Source organism: Haplochromis burtoni, unplaced genomic scaffold (genome assembly GCF_018398535.1).
Source record: "Haplochromis burtoni strain Fernald_Lab_line unplaced genomic scaffold, NCSU_Asbu1 Contig_2150, whole genome shotgun sequence".
Classification (NCBI taxonomy): domain Eukaryota; kingdom Metazoa; phylum Chordata; class Actinopteri; order Cichliformes; family Cichlidae; genus Haplochromis; species Haplochromis burtoni.
The window spans coordinates 3,521-10,287 of NW_024584511.1; the positions used below are offsets into that span (position 1 = coordinate 3,521).

At 40.8% G+C, this 6,767-nt stretch overlaps 1 long non-coding RNA gene across 1 annotated transcript; it reads right to left on the reverse strand.

Annotated features, from left to right (window-relative positions):
- Window positions 1-3,970: 3,970 nt before the first annotated feature.
- LOC121813648 lies at window positions 3,971-6,301 on the reverse strand. The gene is made up of 2 exons (XR_006053807.1): window positions 5,976-6,301; window positions 3,971-4,856 (listed from the first exon to the last, which is right to left on the reverse strand). It is a non-coding gene; the product is annotated as an uncharacterized LOC121813648 (long non-coding RNA).
- Between the last annotated feature and the right edge of the window lie 466 nt (window positions 6,302-6,767).

Genomic DNA, 6,767 nt, shown 5'->3' on the forward strand with positions numbered 1-6,767 from the left:
GTAAATGTTTATTTCCAAAAGAAATTTCTAGAAGTTCAGAACAGTAAAATTCCCGCTTTTTAGAATGAATTAGAAGATAACTCTTACGTAGTTAAACTAAAATACTCTTTGAGAGTTAATATATAAACTCTTAACACCAAGTGTTAAATTATCAACTCCAGACAGATTTGGTGTTTAACACTAAATCAGAGTTAACGTACCAACTCTCCAAAAGAGTTAAATTAACACTCTCTGGTGGACCACTATAGACACTTTAATAGTGTTGAAATCAAATCTGACAGTGTTAATTTTGACATGCTGGATTTGCTGTGTTACAGTCCCAGCACTGAAGTCCCTGCTGCTCTTTATACTGGATGTGCTGCATCACTGACTGACAGCTGATGAAGAGTCTCTGGAAACACTCGTTTATCTCCTCTGCTCTTCCTTCTTCTCTCTGCAGGTGGAGCTGATGATGGTAAACAGGACGGTGTGTGTGCTGAGAGAGGAGGAGCTGTGTCCTGATGATCCAGAGAGGTTGAAGCAGCAGCAGCTTGTGTGTAGAGACGCTCTGACTGGGCCATGTTACTGGGAGGTGGAGAGGAGAGCTTCATCCAGCAGTGACTGACAGAGGAATGAGAAGAAGTGCAGATGACTGTCAGTGCTGCAGAGTGAACTGCTCTGAGAACAGCTCCACTGTCAGACACAATGTAGAGTCCAGCATCATCCCTGTGTGTCCCTCTGGATCTGACAGAGGATCATCAGTGTATCTGGACTGCTCTGCTGCTGCTCTGTCCTTCTACAGTCTCTGCACAGTCTCTGTCTGACTCTGGCTTCAGACCCTCCTGGATCAAACTCACCTGGAAAGACTTTCAAACATCACTCAATAGATTTGAATACAGAATATATTTGATATATACTGTAGATGTACTGTAGAGTTGCAGTTTGTCACTTGTAAATACAGTCTGTGAGCAGCTGTGAGCTGAAAGATCTTTCTAGAAACACGAAATGTTTTCACTCTTCTGTTGCTTTTTCATATATTTCCACAACATTAATATTGATCCCACCTGTCTCACCTGTTTCATGCTTTTATACATAATAACAGGACACGTGTGATCTGAGCGCTGCTGTGGTTGCTGTGCTGCACGTCTTCATTTAGATAACAGAGACATCTAGTGGTTCAGAGGGAGAACTGCAGGAGGTGGAGCTGTGTTTTAGCATGGAAAACTTTTTATCTTTTAGGCGCAGATACAAATATGACAAGTATCAGTGTGAGATACAAAAGGTCACATCAGTCAGCAGAGGGAACAGTGATCACACAGCAATGTAAGAATAGAAACATAACAGTGAATCTGGACATGTATACAGATGGAAGCAAACAAACAGGATGTAACACTACATTAAAGCCACAAATGGGAAGAAAACAAAGCCAAAGGAAAATATATTTGATCTCAGGAATCCAAATCAGATGCTTTAGAGCAGGGGTCGGCAACCCTGGGCACGCGTGTCACAGCTGCCACGTGAAGGGTTAACTGATGGCACGACCATAGCTGGACTGGCCATCGGGCATACTGATGGTGATTTTTTTTTTTTTGTAACGGTATAAACAATGAATGGTGGATTGGCCGATGCTGGTCGATGTGTAAAAATAACTCAGTTGTTTGGTGGTGGCTATGGCGGAGCTTCCACAGAGGCCAGCAGGTGGATGAGGGAAAGGGGAGGCAGGAGGAGGAGAGACCCGAGGCGGCCGCCGGTCCGAGTGTCAGGTGAACTGAACTTCAGGTAAGAAGTTATGACCTGCAGTCTATCTGGGTCAGATATAAACCAAGTTTAGGTGGAGTTTATTTTCCTTGTGCTGACTTTTTACAGTCAGTTACAATAACTCCCACTCAGAGGAGACCAGAGATCACATTAACATGTGTGTCTCTGTATTAACAAACATGCCATATTGGCCCAGTTTATTTTTCTTATCATTGTTGTGAGGAGACCATAAATAGCATTTGTATTTTCTGTTGTACAGTTCATTTGCTGTTATGGATAAAAAGTCTTTTTTTGTTTCAAAATAGCTGATAACTATTCGCTGATAGCTGCCAAACATCTGCGCACAAATATAATTCTATAAAGTGGTATATATGATATGTTAATATCCAGTGTTGGAAGGTTACTTTTAAAATGTATTCCACTACAGATTACAGAATACATGCCCCAAAATGTATTCTGTAACGTATTCCGTTACGTTACTCAATGACAGTAACGTATTCTGAATACTTTGGATTACTTAATATATTATCATGCTTTTTACAACAACGTGAATGTACTATTGCTGTGTGATTTATTACTATTACTGAAGGTCCGCGACTCCGAACTGTAGTAAAGGGACCTCTGACTAATACGGCGGGGTCCCTGTCGGCTCGTAGCCGAAAAATAGCTTTACTTTGTTGTGTGGGTCAACTTTTCTTGCGAGAGACAGAGAGAGGCGTTGAAAGGCTGCTCCAACGGAACTTATTGTTTTCGGAGGAAAACACGAACACGGTGTACAGTCGAGTCTTAATAGCTTACTTACAACTGGGCTCGTCAGGCACTCTTCTTGGCTGAAGTGGTTATTATTATATTTACATGCTTCCAGCTCCCGTTTTTCCTCGATGACAACTCGTACCTTTCCACTCCCCTTTTTCTCCCTCCTCGCGCTCACAGACCCATAACGTGTATGGCAGTCCATTCTCCCTGCAGCACGGACTACACTGCCCATGATGCTACATTCTTTAGAGCTATGCTTGTAGCATTCTGCCTGTTAGCTTAGCACAACAACAACAACGAAAAGGCGCTCTCTCACCCAGGAAACACACAGTCGCAGAGAGAGAGAGAGCGTCGCCCTGTAACCATGGCAACCGTAACGCTGCCGCCTGGAACAACAGAACGTAGCTGTCAAACAAAACCCAAATAGTCCTGACCCGCGACAAAATGAAACAGGAAAGTACCGCAGTGTAATCCATTTATTTCAACAAAGTAACTGTATTCTGAATACCACCCTTTTAAACGGTAACTGTAACGGAATACAGTTACTCATATTTTGTATTATAAATATGTAACGGCGGTACATGTATTCCGTTACTCCCCAACATCATATGGCACATTGACTTCTGAGGAAATTTTAGATGCACTCATCATCAGAAAGGTTGCCGACCTAAACCAGGGGGTTTAGAGCATCATAGAGTTTTTGTGGTTTGTTTTCTTTAAGTCATTTCACAGATTTTCTCTATAATTTCAATTCCTTGAATAAAACAACAAACTTAGGGGATGATTTTGTAATCCGACTTTATGTATGAAAGATTTGACTAAACATAAAACAATCTTCCAACTCAGTCGTCATTCTTATCTTGTGAAATCAAACCAAATGTTCTGTTGTCTCTAAATCAGGGATTGATGAAATCTTTGGTTGCATCCATTTATGAACATGTTCTCATTCATATTAAATCGTAGTCTAAGTCCTTCTTTAGAGGGATAAATGTCATTCATTATCTTCAAATGTGTTTCTTTTTTTTTTTTTTTTGTTTTGTTTTGTTTTTTGGTTGATGAAAAACCAATAAAGAATAAATAAAAAAAAAGAACCTGTAACAATTTTGTATATATGTGTGTGTGTGTGTGTGTGTGTATTATGGTCTTTCACACTCATGTTTATACAAATGTAATTGTACAAATCTTCTCGAACACCACACCTGATAATTCTCTTTGAGACTTTCTAGTATAACAAGTACATATGTAAACATGTTACCAATATGAACACAAAGATTCTTATACACTTATATACTTCTTAAGAGGTCACCTGATTACCTCCCTGAGGTCGTTAGCATCACCACTGTACAAAACTCTTAAGTCACAGTACTAGGTTGAAGTGTCAAATGTTGTGCACTACAAATTCAGGAAAGTAGTGTCATCAGAGGATAAAAGTCATTAGCTCTCTGGATTTATAGTCACACTCATTAATTTATTAATGTTGTTGGGATTCAGAGATTCTTTTATTGCTACCATATAATTTGCCTTATGAAGAATGTATTAATAACATGTTTCACAGTATCATTTATCAGTAATATTTCCTACAGGGTTTATATTGCATTGAATATGTCTGTCATCACATTGACCTTTCTATTTTTATAGGTTGAGTTCATTTTATACACAATGCATAAATGTGCTTGGTTAGAGTTGATGTTCCATTCTAGAAGGTTTTAAGCTTCACTGGTGAGAGTGTCCAGATGATACATGCTGAGGGGAGATGAGAACATAGCAGGTTAATTGCATGCACGCTTACGATACACATATTAATCTAGTAGCAGGTCTGAGCGAAGGCCTAAGCGTCTTCTGCTTCAGTTTGAGACTGGCTGCAAAGTACTCTACTTAGTGATTAATGACGAGGGTCCATTATTAGCTCTCAGAGATGCTAAGACCTGAAGTTATTACCTTAAAAGGCAAGTAATGTAGAAAGGAGAAGTTATATGTCGGTGTAAGGTTATATGTACGTGATGTACCCTTGTCTGCACGGGTTGAACTTTTGCCCGTCTGTCACCATGTATTTTTGAACTGTATTGACGTAGGTGTGATATTTTATCCTATAAAACCAGAACCCAATGTATTCTTGTCAGAGCAACCCATTCCGTATGCTGACGGTTGGTTGTTCTCCTGTGATAATAAAACTCATCGTTTGATTGCACTTTTCCGGAGCCTCCGTAGTTTGTTGTCTGGTCTAAAGTTGATCGATCTCGCAGCATTTGGTGGAGGATGCGGGCAACTGAGGATCAGTAGAACGAGGTTCAGGTGTTTGTTGTCGGCGGAGGTTGAGGCCGGATCAGTGAATCGGACGGCAGACATCACGGTGATCACTTTGACTATTGGGCCCACAGAATAAAAAGGTAAGGCACAAACCTCTTAAACAGAAATTGTGCTGTATTGGAGTATAATTCTAAAACAAGTAGTCAAGTGGTCATCCGTTGATCTCTGTTTTGAGTTTTGTTTAAAATAGAATCTTTATTTGCAACGAAAGTGAAACTTGAGAGAATTGTTGCATTCACGGAAACTAGGAAAAAGCAGTACTGAGCTAAAAGTAACTTGAGACGTCGTTGTTGAAGAAATAGAGAAGAGAGACTGATTTGTGTGTAAGGAATAAAGGGATTAAGAAGTGTCTAAAGTCACGGAACCGAAGGATTCCACCCCCGGGAAAGACGTTTCCTGGGTATTAAACTAGGGGTGGGGCCCCGCTGAGACTTTGTGGCCTCAGATATAGCCCTGGTGATCGCAGAGGATCATCTTGAGAGACACTTAATAAATACATGTTTTAAGAGTAAATGCCGGACAGAAGTCCGAGGAGTTGACATATGATTTAAGAGACTCAAGCCAGCCGTGAGCTTGAGGGGCACAGTAATTGAGTTTGAAGTGACATGTGTTGAGAATAAATACCGGACAAGAAGGTCCGAGGTGTTGATATATGATTGAAGAGAAACTCAGGCCAAGCCGTGAGCTTGAGGTTTTGTAGTGAAGTGAGCTGATTATTAAAAGTGAGAAGTCTGATAATAAAATACTGTGAGCGTGGCCGTACTGGAGATTGACCATCTACCAAGACTTGGGACCTTGGTTTTAAAATAGGTTATGATCAGAGGATCATTTTGAGAGACACTTATTTGTGAGAAAAGAGTAATACCGGACGCAGAGGTCCGAGGAGTTGACATGTGATTTAACAGACTCAAGCCAGCTGTGAGCTTGAGGGGCACAGTAAACTGAGTTTGAAGCAAGTCAAGGTTTATGTGTTGAAGTAATTTTGATAATAATGCTGCAGGGGCTGTAGTAGTTTCATCCGTATCTAGAGAAAGGCATGCTCATTTCGGGATTGTGCCAAATTGAATATTCACGTACAGGGGATCTTCTTTACATGAAATGTATATGTTGTGGTGAAACGGAAGAAACACCTTGTGGTTTTACAGTGGCTGCAGAAATAAGACGGTCAGACTTACCTAGCTTTTTGTTCCGGTGTTTCCTTAGATTTAGATGCTTGGTAATGTACAGAAGGCAGAGAGGGCATTTTCTTCCTTCTGCGAGCGTGCATTTAATGAGTTTGAAATTCAGTATCAATAGACAGGGTAGATTACGCGTTGCCGAATCAGAGAACGACTAGTAGTGTCTGAGGGGAGCTCCGCCGCTCCATATCCGGATCAGCTGTGATCCACGAGTTAAAGTTGAAAACAGTGACGTAAGAAACCATCTGAAGTAATTAAAGTGCTGCCTGCAGGCTGGCTGTGTGAGGCTTTTTAAAAGTCTCTTTTCCTTTCTTTTCTCTCTGGCGAAAGTAAAGTGTCAGTAAGAGCTACTGGGTGCAGCCTACTTCCCCTTTTTACTTCCCCTTTGAACAGGAGAAGAAACATGCACTGTAGGCCTCTTTAAGATTAAAAGAATAACGTTGCTTGTCTGGTGATTTAAAATAACAGGCCTTGCTGAACGGTGTGAGTTTGACTTTAACAGAAAGAGAAGAGAATTGTTTTTAACTTTGTGCAGGTCTAAGGTAACTGAACTATACAACTGCGCAGTTTTTGGGTTGGCCCGCACTTCCTCTTTTTACTGAGGATCGGTCTACAAGTTGCATGAAGTATAAAAGCTCTGTGCTTGGTTTTTAGAGCAAGAGTTGCAGCTGGTGTGGTGTGTTTATTTTGTAGCGCTGATAATTGTGGCTGTTTTGAGAATTTATGAAGCAAATGCTGTTCTGACCCAGTGCTGGTTATATCAAGCAGGGTACGAAAAGAGGAAGTGAC